The 11,553-nt window shown below is 49.7% G+C and overlaps 1 protein-coding gene across 2 annotated transcripts in view; it reads left to right on the top strand.

The window, feature by feature from the left end:
• The first annotated feature begins 2,576 nt into the window (after window positions 1-2,576).
• Window positions 2,577-11,553, top strand: part of ELMO2 (engulfment and cell motility 2) — a 40,510-nt gene continuing 31,533 nt past the window's right edge. For both annotated transcript variants that reach the window (XM_077873444.1, XM_077873443.1), the window contains exon 1: window positions 2,577-2,678. The gene's annotated coding sequence lies outside the window, so the exon portion shown is untranslated. The remainder of the gene's footprint in view (window positions 2,679-11,553) is intronic.

Below are 11,553 nucleotides of genomic sequence, written 5' to 3'. Positions count from 1 at the left end.
TTTGGCAGACAGCTGGTGGGTCACGACAGTCACTGACCACATGGAGACTGTTTCTCAGTAATTATCAAGGCTACTGGGTATAAACACCATGGGTGCTCAGGGAAGGAGAGGTGTTGATGGGCTGGAATAAATGGGGAAGGCAGGGTGGAGTAGAATGTTCCCCAGGAGGGTAACTATAGGAGTTATCTTTCCCTGGAGCCTGGGAAAGATAAGGTGAACATGGCTTGCTACCTTATAATGGGGCAGAAAGGAGTGTGGTAGATAATAGGATGCAGAGTGAGCAAAACTGGGTCTGATTTCTAGTTCTTGCATTGACCCCAGATAAATCCTTAACCATGCCACACCTTTGACTCTCCTTTGTAAAAGGATAAAGATGACAGACAGCATCATCAACAACAATTATAAAGACAATAACAGTATGAATAATAACAAAGTTGCCTCAAGGATCCCACAAAGCAATGGTCTATAAAAGACCTTGAGAGGGCCACCTGGGTGGTTCAGTGGCTGAGTGTCTGCCTTTGGCTCAGGTCATGATCCTGGGGTCCTGGGATTGAGTCCCACATAGGGCTCCCCGCAGGGAGCCTGCTTCTCCCTCTGCCTGTGTCTCTGCCCCTCTTTCTGTGTCTGTCATGAATAAATAAATAAAATCTTAAAAAGACCTTGATATCCAGCAAAGCATGTTGACCAGGGGTGGGCAAAGTGTGGCCACAGGCCACCACCTAGAACACAGCCACACTCATTTGTTTATCTATTGCCTGTAGTTGCTTTCCCACTCCAATAGCCAAGTTGAGTAGTTGTCAGAGAGACCATATGGCCGAGTATTTACTACGTGGACCTTTTTTTAAAAAAAAAAAAAAAAAAAGATTTTTTTTTTTTAAAGATTTTATTTTATTTATTCATAGAGACAGAGAGAGAGAGGCAGAGACACAGGCAGAGGAAGAAGCAGGCACCACACAGATAGCCTGACGCGGGACTCGATCCTGGGTCCCCAAGATCACGTCCCACGCCCCGGGCTGCAGGCTGCGCTAAACCGCTGCGCCACCGGGGCTGCCCAAAAAAAAAAAAAAAAAAAGATTTTATTTATTTATTCATGACAGACACAGAAGGAGAGAGAGGCAGAGACACAGGCAGAGGGAGAAGCAGGCTCCATGCAGGGAGCTTGATGCAGGACTCAATCCCAGGTTTCCAGGATCATGCTCCAGGCTGAAGGTGGCGCTAAACCCCTGGGCCACCAGGGCTGCCCTATGTGGACCTTTGTGGAAAGTTTGCTGAGGACCTTTGGGTGGGGGGGCGGGAGAGACTGTATTGATGTTAGCTATTTCTAAGCTTCAACTTCCCTGAGTACCAGTTTATTCACCAGTAAAATAAGACTAATAAAAGCTACCTTCGATATTTTGGGGATCAAATGAAACAACATATGTAAAACTGCTTGGCAAATGGCAAGGTGCCATAGAAATGGTGGTTGTTACTTTATCCTTTCTGGGTCCTATCGATTTCATTTAGTCTCCGCTGAGCATCTGTAAAATGGACAACAAAATACGTACTTCTCGGAGATTGCCATTAGGATCTGTGAGACAAAGTGATGGAACCATAAACTTTATTTTATTTATTTTTTTTAAAGATTTTATTTATTTATTCATGAGAGACACAGAGAGAGAGAGGCAGAGACACAGGCAGAGGGAGAAGCAGGCTCCATGCAGGGAGCCTGACCTGGGACTCGATCCTGGGACTCCAGGATCACACCGTGGGCTGAAGGTGGCACTAAACCGCTAGGCCACCATAAACTTTAGAATCAAACCAGCACAGTCTGACTTCTTGCTGGGCCTTGCCATGGAGTGTATGATCTCTGGCCTGTGCTCCCAGACTCAGGTGTATGATCACTGGCCCGTGCTAGAAGCCTCAGTTTCCTTATCCGTAGTAATAGGATGAACATAATACCTGCATCAGGACCGCCTTGAGTATAAAGGGAGGTAGCACAAGTGAGGCCTTGGCTCGGAGCCCGGCCTCGATCTGATGCGTAGGTGCGGTGACAAATGCCACCTCCCACGGGGCTCCATTGACAGTACAGCAGAGCGGTAGCCCTCTGCCTCTGCTCGGCGCCCACGGTCAGCCCCGGGTGCCGGTATAATTAGCTCCATCTCTGCTCACAGCCTCTGACACGACTGTCACCTCCCACTCACTCATCCCTACTGTAGAGTGTGCATTACATGCCCGCTGGGCATGGGGCTGAGTGCCACCAGAGGACAGCTCAGCCCTCAAAATCTCCCAGTTGTCACAAGGGATCAAAGCCTTTTCCGTCACTCCCGGGCCGTGCCAAAGAAAAGTTCGAGGGAGAAAAGGCTGCCTCCCGCATCTGCGGCGAAAGCCCGCGCCTTCTGACCCCACAGCCCGCGGGGTGGGTGGTGAGGGCGGGAGCGCAGGAAGCCTGTGTCTTTAAGAGGCCTCCGCCAGTGGGGCGGAGACGGCCGGCGCTTCCCCGGGCCTTGGGCCCGCCCTCCCTTGAGTGACACGTAAGCAACCCAATGGGAGAAAGAGAATTCAGCGAGACGGCGAAGCGGAGCAATAGGAGCGCGGGTCGGCCTGCGGGGGCGGGGCCCGGGGAGGCGGGGCGGGCGGAGGCTGGAGCGGCCGCGGAGGCGAGACCCGGGCGCGGGAGCTGGGCCTAGGTCGGCGCCCTGGTGAGTGGGGGGCGCGCCGGGCGCCGCGGTGTGGCGGGCCGCCGGGAGGGGCCTGGCCCGGGGGACGCGGAGAGGAGAGGCCGGGCGGGGAAGGGGGCCGGAGGCTGCGGCCTGCATTGGCCAAAGGGGCTGGAGGGCGGGCCCGGGCTGCTCGGCGCCGGTTCTGCAGGGGGGTCGCGGCCCTGCTGGGTCCGCCGGGCCGGAGGGGTGCGGGTCCCCGGCCGGGAGGGGCCTCGGGCGGGGAAGAGGGCGGGCAGGGCCTGGAGGAGCGGAGGGAGGAGGGGGTGGGAGGATGGAGCCTGCGGGCGCGACAGCAGATGGGGGAGGGACGGGCTGGGCAGCGCGCAGTGGGAGCCGGGGGTGTCTGCGGCTGGTGGCCCCGGCCGCGGCCCGGGAGTCTCTCTTGACCTCGCCGCCCCGAGGCACACCCTGCCCGTCGAGCAGGCCGGCTCCGTGGCCCCCAGCCCGTGTAGTTCTCACCTCCGCCGCTCCCCTTCCGTTCGGGCGTCTGTCGCCTCCCACCTGGACGGCTGCATTGTCCTCCCGGATGTGCCCGCACGCGCTGGGGCTGGCTGCCGGGGGCCTCGCACCGCGGCCAGGGGGATGCTTCAAAATGCACATCAGATCCCGACACTCCGCGGCTTCAAACTGGCCAGCTGCCCACCTCTTGCAGGGTCAGCCCCAGATCCTCGCCCAAGCCCTGGAGACCTGGAACCTCCAGCCTCTCCCTTCTGCTCGGTCCTCTTCACACTGTCCTTTTCCTGCTCCTTCTACATCCCAAACCCTGGCCCTCCTCAGGGCCTTTACACTTACTTAGCCTTCTTTCTGCTCTACCCGGTCCGTTTTAGTCCAGTGAACTCGTCTTGGTCCTTCCATTCTAACCTGCACTCCTGTATCGCTTCCTAGGGGGCATCTCTGGGTCCTGACTCCTCCTCCTGGTGAATTCCTCACTTTTGTCACCCTCTGTACATCGTCACACTTGAACAGCTGCAGTTTTATTTGTGAAAGTATTAAAATGTCTAAAATGTCTGTCTATGCCACCAAATAATAGGGTCCAGAAGATAGTGTCTGGTTTTGCTTCTTGTATCTCCAGCATCTTGCACAGGACCAGGCACTGTAAATACTTATTAAATAAGGGAATAGGGAGGCCTGGATGTCTCAGTGGTTGAGTGTCGGCCTTTGGCTCAGGGTGTGGTCCCAGGGTCCCAGATCAAGTCCCACATCAGGCTTCCCTCGAGGAGGGAGACTCTGCCTGTGTCTCCGCCTCTCTTTCTGTGTCTCTCATGAATAAATAAATAAAATCTTAAAAAAAATAAGGGAATGGAGGACTTGGCTTTGACAGGAGGAAGGGGGTTGTGAATTGTGGCCCCTAATAGCCTGCCAGTGAGGGAAGGAAACCAATATTGGAATATATTGTGTCCTAAGCTCTAGGCTAGAGCCATACCCAGTGTCCAATGGAAATAGAATGCAATATGTGTAGTTTAAATTTTTTAGGAGCCACAACTGAAAAACTAAAACAGGTGAAATTAAGTTTTGGAACACATTTTACTTAACCTATTATATTCCAAAATAATATTATTTTGACATGTGATCAATCAATATAAAAACACTATTATTTTTTATTTTTTATTTTATTTTTTTTTATTATTTTTTTTTTAATAAGAGATAGCCTCTATGGGCCTTTTTTTTTTAAAAGATTTTATTTATTTATTAGAGACAGACAGAAACAGAGAGGCAGAGACACAGAGGGAGAAACAGGCTCCATGCAGGGAGCCCGACGTGGGACTCGATCCCAGATCTCCAGGATCAGGCCCTGGGCCGAAGGTGGCCCTAAACTGCTAAGCCACCGGGGCTGCCCCTTTAAAAACACTTTTTTTTTTTTTTTTTTAAGATTTTGTTTATTTATTCATGATAGACACAGAGAGAGGCAGAGACAGAAGCAGGCTCCATGCAGGGAGCCTGATGTGGGACTCGATCCCAGGACTCCAGGATCATGCCTGGACCGAAGGTAGGCGCCAAACCACTGAGCCACCCAGGGATTCCCTATGAAAACACTATTAATGAGATAGTTCACATTGGTGCGGGTTCACTAAGCCTTTGAAATCTGGTATGCATTTTCTACCTACAGCCAGTCCATTTCAGTTCGTGGTAATGACATGCCCAAAAGCTATTAAAGAGTACTTAGGTTAGGGGCTGCCGTATTGGGGTGTGCAGTTCTAAAACCTTTGTATACCTGCGGCATTGAATCCCCTTCAGAGTCTTTTGAGGTAGTTATTGCTACTTGCATTTTACTAATAAAAATAAGGAGTCTCCTAAAAGTTACATTGTCTGCTGGTGATCATCCTAGAGTTTGTGAATGGAGGAGGGAGATTAGTACCAGGACCTAATGTGTTGATCGATTGGGAGTCTGGTCTCTTTATACCCTATGCTGCCTCTAGGAGGTGCCAAGGAAGTTTGGGGGCGGGCCGGAAGTAGGGACTCAACCTGAAAACAGTGGCACCTGTGGCTGTATTGCATATTCTGTCTGGTTTCGTGCAGAGTAAAAGTGTCTGGACGCATCAGTACCACCTGTCTAGGTGGCTCAGTAGCAAGCATATCTGATGCAGTTGGAGGATAAACCTGCAAGGCAAGTCCTTCTTTGACCCAGTCATTTGTACCCCAGCACGTCTACACCAACTCAGTCTGGTCCCAGGATCTGGGGAGAAGAATATACACACCCTGCAGCATCGCAGTGGTGCCAGGAGTACCACGCCCGAGTTAACACTCTGGCTGTTCAGTTCCACAATTGCTCACCGAGCGAGGTTCCTCTTACCGAGAGGCCAGCACTGTTTGAGGCCATTTAGGGTGACTGGAGAGTATAAGTCACAGCCTTCATCTTCAGGATGCTTACCGTGGAAAGGAAAGACCAGATCACGGGGTGATTAGATGATCTGCAACACAACCGTGTGGTGTGAAGAAGAACCAGAATCAGTGGTCTGCAGAGCCTGCAAAGTTGCTGTCTTGGCCAAGCTGTGAAATGTGTTTAAAAGTGTTGAATTTGAGTTCCTTTAGGAGGGGTGGGTACTTTGCAGTTTTCACGGTGCCTGCAATAGATGCTACTTAGCTCATTTACATATCTGCCCTGATACTTAAGGCATTTGAATTTGCCATCCCACTGGAGGCATGCTGGTTTAATATGAGTCACCAGGAAAGATTTGTTGAGCACCTGTTATGTGGCAAGCCTTGTATTGGCCATTGCTCTAGAACTGACCAAAAACTCTCCAAGGCGCTTCTTCTAGAAGACAGTAACAATAACAACAGCAATAATAGCTCACCACCAGCAGCATTGCCTTTGCCTTTTGTGCTGATTTGCCTCCTTGATTACCTTCACATCTGTTCTCATTTTGTCATCAATATCCTGCAGCCTGGTGGGTTGGGCTTTTTTATGCTGGGAAATATGGTTACAGTGTTTTTGCAACTTCTTTAAGTTCACACAGTTGGAACTCTGCTTACTGTGTGTCAGAATTTGTGGTTATATGATTAACAGAGTTTATCTCACTTAATATTCATAACCACTTTAGAGAGGAGGGTTGATTCTCATCTCCATTTTACTGTTTAGAGAGGAGGGTTGATTCTCATCTCCATTTTACTGTTATGGAAATTGTTAGAGCTGGGATCCAAATCTGGGTCTGTCTCACTCCAGAACACAAGCTCCAACCATTAAGTGGCACTGGCTCACTAGAAGGTCAAGGTGGGAAGGGACATCAAGGATATCTAGTCTAACCTCCTCATGCGGATCAGGACAGGAGGGCTGGAGAGGCTTGTGGTTGTGAATTTGGGCAGTCAGGTCTCCTGTGCTTGCAGAGGGGGAGCTAACCCAGACATGCTGCGGGGGGGGTGGGGGGCGGCAAGGCCTTTTGTCCCCCACTGGTGGCGTGGCCTTGCCAGCTTTCCTGGACCTCAGTTCTCTCATTTATAAAATGAGAGGGCTTGGCCTGATTTTACAATGGGAACAATGCTGTGTTGTTACAGTCAGTATTGAAGGAGTCAGGCCCACAGCCCGGGATTTCAGCCATAACCCAGGACTCTTCTCAGCTCACCATACCCCCTTCCCACATGAGCTCTGCCACCATCTCACAACCACAGTGGTCTATTGAAGGGGAACAGTTTCTTAAAATTCATTGGTGTTTTCCATTTCGGTGTCTGTTTCACTTCCAAAAACTGAGGGAAATAGTCTGTAAACACTGAGCCCTTCTAAATCTGTCAATTGTTATAGTGAGGGATTTGTAAAGTTCTAGGCAGTGGATAGTCCTCTGTAGTGTTTTTATTCTCTTTGAAAGTCAGGTCCCAGGACATCCTGGAGGGTATTTTTATTAATTTAATTTAATTTTTTAAGAGAGAGAGCTGGGGGCGGGGCAGAGGGAGAGAGAGAATCTTAAGCAGGCTCCATGCCCAGTGCGGAGCCCAGCATGGGGCTCAATCTCACAGATCTGGGACCATGACCAGAGCTGACATCAAGAATTGGACACTTAACTGAGTAAGCCACCTAGGTGTCCCATGGAGGGTATTTTTAGTGTGGAATTCTGCAGGCACAGCACTGTGCTGGGCATTGTACTACAGACTTTGGGGAAGAATGGGCAGGGGACGAGACACAGGCTGGATGAGTCCCTGCTCTCAGATGGCTAACAGTCCTGTTGGCTGTAGTTCTCAGCCCTAACCACCATTAGGATCACTTGGGTGGGGAGGGGCTTCAGTGACATGGGGTGGGCATTGATGATGTACAACTCTGGTTGTAACCAGAGTTAAGAACTACTGGTCTTGGGCAGCCTGGGTGGCTCAGCGGTTTAGCGCCGCCTTCAGTCCAGGGCATGATCCTGGAGACCCAGAATTGAGTTCCATGTCCAGCTCCCTGCATGGGGCCTGCTTCTCCTTCTGCCTGTGTCTCTGCCTCTCTCTCTCTCTGTGTGTGTCTCATGAGTAAATAAATAAAATCTTAAAAAAAAAAAAAAAAAAAGAAAAGAACCACTGGTCTAGAAGTCTGCTTCTCAGACTTAAACATGCATGTGAACCCCCTAAGGGTCCTGTTGGAAGGCAGATTCTGATTGACTGGGTGATCCTTCATGACTATAGACTCCCAGAAGCTGCTGATGCTGCTGGAGTGCAGTTCACATTTTAGTAGAAAGAGAAGAGACCACGCAGAGGATTACAAGTCAGTGGGACTGTGAAGGTTTGTACTAATAACAACTGGGAGCTCAGAAGAGGGTGCATTTAATTCCACCTGAGGCAAGAAGACTAGGAAGGCCACATGGATGAGTGGTTGTATGAGCTGGGCCTTGGAGGATGACTAGAAGTTTGCCAGTTGGCTAAGGTGGAAGGTGTAATGGCTCAAGCAAAAGCACAGACTCAGAAGAGCATGATGTTTGAGGGAACAAGATGGTCTGGTGCAACATACTAGCATCTACACGGGAGAGTCTGAAAGGCAGTTCCACCTTGCAGAGCCATGAGGAACTGGGGTCAGCTGAATGCCCTGCTAGGGAGTTTAAACTCTGTTCTATACATAGACAAACCCTGCAGAGGGTTTCTATACAGGGTAAGAGGAGACCTAGGTGATCCTTAGGGGAAGAAGCCCAAACAGTTTCCCAGTTCCCATAGCCTTCCTCATTGTGCTTTGGCTCCAACTTAGTGGCTTTTGGGTAAGTCTGGTGTCCAGCATATTTTTATAAAAAGAAACAGCAGCTGCTGTTGGCGTGAAGGTCCTCAGCGTTTCTAGCAGTACGCAGCAGAACCTGAATCTCTGCCAACCCAGTTCCTCTCCTCTAAACCTGAGAGTTCATCCTCATTCAGCAGTCCGAACTAAGGGAAGTTGAGTCACTCTTCAGATGAGAAGATTTCAGAGGGAGAGCCTCGAGTGAGATTGTGGTTTCGATTAGAAAGAAGGTGTGACCTCTAGTTCCCTTCCTGGTATGGTGGACTCTTGCAGGAAACAAACCAGACTCACCCACACTGCCCGCCCCCCCACCCCAACTGAATCAAAAGCAAAAGAAGAGAACAAAAAAAGCACATGTCAATCCTTATCCTTAAAAGAGCAGAGAACAGGGGAGAAGAGGAGCTGGAAACCAGGCATCTTCATTCTGAATACCTTACTAGAGGGAAGGGATCCTCTTTCACTTCCTTTCTTCAGATGGGCTGTGCCACCCTGCCGTCAGTTCTGCTCCAAACTCCAAAGCAGTCACTGCATGGGTGATGATTGATAAAGCTCCACGGGGCCTTTTGTAACGGTGTTGATTTTAGAAACACACTTTTGGAGGCCACTTAGAGAATGTTCCATTGGAGACACCAATGTTACTATTTCTCTCGTTTCCCCAGCTTTGCTTTTGAAAATGTGTGCTTTCATTCTCCTGCCTTACAGAATTACCTTCCTCAGATCAAATGCGTACCTCTCTCCTGTTGATGGCATTTTGAGTTTTCCCAGCCAGCTTGATGTCTGCAATGCTTTAAAGGGGGTGGGAGGTAAGGGATGGTGAGCTGTTTCATCTAGAAGAGGGGTATCACTTCTCCACCCCCTGGGCCTGGATGTGAACCACAGTTCCCTTATTCTGGCCTGGCTATTTGCTGTTGAACTCAAGAGCACCGCTGAGCGGCCAGAGCAAGAGGCTATTTATAACCCTCAGAGTTTTGCAATGTTATTGAATTGCTTCGACCTAATTTCCACTTCCTTTCTAAAATGAAAATGAAGAGTAAGGGGATCCCTGGGTGGCGCAGTGGTTTGGCGCCTGCCTTTGGCCCAGGGCGCGATCCTGGAGACCCGGGATCGAATCCCACATCGGGCTCCCGGTGCATGGAGCCTGCTTCTCCCTCTGCCTGTGTCTCTGCCTCTCTCTCTCACTGTGTGCCTATCATAAATAAATAAAAAAAAAAAAAAAAAAAAAAGAAAATGAAGAGTAAGCAAGCAAGTACTGAAGGAGTTCCCACAAGGAGACCCTTCATCCAGGAATGTGCTCGGGAGACCCTGACTGCTCCTACTCTCCCATCTCCTGACACATCTACAGAGAGAAAAGCAGAAGGATACTCGTCCTTTTCTTTTCAGTAGAGTAAGGAGCACTAACCCTGGTTTTCTGGTGAGACACCTTCTAACGTTAGAGATGACAACTAACTCAACAGTGGAACTACCATGAAGTTGGAAGGTGGTGGGACGTGGAGGGAACCCCAAACAACCAGAACAATTCACGCTAGTCCCTTTCCATTCAGAGGCAGCCCTGTTCATAGGAGTTGAGGAAGCTAGAGGTGATGGATTTGCATAGACACTGGTGCTTACCAAACCATAACTGTATGCTAGGTGCTGTGCTAGGTTAGTGGGCTACAGGGCATACCTGCCGTGGAGGAGGAACTAGTGAAGAAGAGAGATGTATAAATACGTAACTATCATAACAGTAAGTATGATAGTACTAATACCTACAATGGAGTCACACAGTAGCCCTTCTAGAGGTTGGAACAGAATGTTATGAGAACACAACGGCCCCATCCTATTTTATCTTGCTTGGGAAAGGTGGGGAAGGAAATGACATCTGAGCTGGGCTTTGATGTTTGAATAGGAGCTCTTTTTTTTTTTTTTTAGGATTTTATTTATTCATGAGAAACAGAGGAGAGAGAGAGAGAGGCAGAGACACAGGCAGAAGGAGAAGCAGGCTCCATTGCAGGGAGCCGACGCAGGACACAATCCCAGGTCTCCAGGATCACACCGTGGGCTGAAGGTGGCGCTAACCGTTGAGACACCCAGGCTGCCCGAATAGGAGCTCTTTTGACAGTCCAGGGGAGGAAGGGGACATGCAGAGGGCCAGAAGAAATGGAAGAACACGGCCTGCCTCATAGAAACAGCAAGCAGTCTGGGAAGATCTGGCTAGGTGGAAAGGAACTGAATAGCATGTGGGGAGGTGTGGATCTCCTCTAGACAGTGAGGAACCACTCCCTATTGGAACAGTGAGCTCTTGTTCTGCAGGTCTCTTAGCTGCAGTGTGCTTTAGCTTCTGGTTCAGCAAATCAGAATTCTCCGAGCACCTGCTGGGGGCCACAGACAGCACTACCTGCTTTTCACCTGGCTTTCCAACAGCATCAGACTACCCAGGATCTAATTATTATTATTAGCTGTGTGACACTGAGCATTGGACTTCATTTCTCTGTGCTTTGTTGTCTAATCTGTTAAATGGGGAGTAAAAATATATCACATAGGGTTGCTGTGTGGATTAAATGAATCAATATATGTAAAGCCCTTAGAATAGGACATTAGCACCATGTAATAGTTAGCTAATGTCATCAGCATTGAAGAAGTATTAAGTAGAGGGGAAAGAACTAACTTTGAAGTCCAAATGACTCAGCCTTGAGATCCAGTTCTGATCTGATTTCTTTTTTATGGAGGGAGAGGAGGCGTGGGAAGGAGCCCTGTGGACGACAAGCTTCTCAACCCATCTGAACTTCAGTTGTCTCATCTGTAAAGTAGGGATGATTTTCAAGGTTCCTTGAGCATCAGCTGTAAAATGCTATAGAAGTGGAATATCCGGGGAGCCCGGGTGGCTCAGTTGGTTAAGCAACTGACTCTGGTTTCTGCCTAGGTTGTGATCTCAGGGTTGTGGAATTGAGCCCTGTGCTCAGTGGGGAGTTTGCTTGTGCCTCTCCCTCTGCTCCTCCCCCGCCCCACCCCTGGTATAAATAAATACTTAAATAAATAAAATCTTGGGATCCCTGGGTGGCGCAGCGGTTTGGCGCCTGCCTTTGGCCCAGGGCGCGATCCTGGAGACCCGGGATCGAATCCCATGTCGGGCTCCCGGTGCATGGAGCCTGCTTCTCCCTCTGCCTGTGTCTCTGCCTCTCTCTCTCTCTCTCTCTCTCTCTCTCTCCGTGT

Source organism: Canis aureus, chromosome 26, assembly GCF_053574225.1.
Source record: "Canis aureus isolate CA01 chromosome 26, VMU_Caureus_v.1.0, whole genome shotgun sequence".
In the NCBI taxonomy this organism is placed as follows: Eukaryota; Metazoa; Chordata; class Mammalia; order Carnivora; family Canidae; genus Canis; species Canis aureus.
The sequence above is the reverse complement of the archived record's forward strand: the minus strand, read 5'-3'. Positions and strand labels throughout refer to the sequence as shown.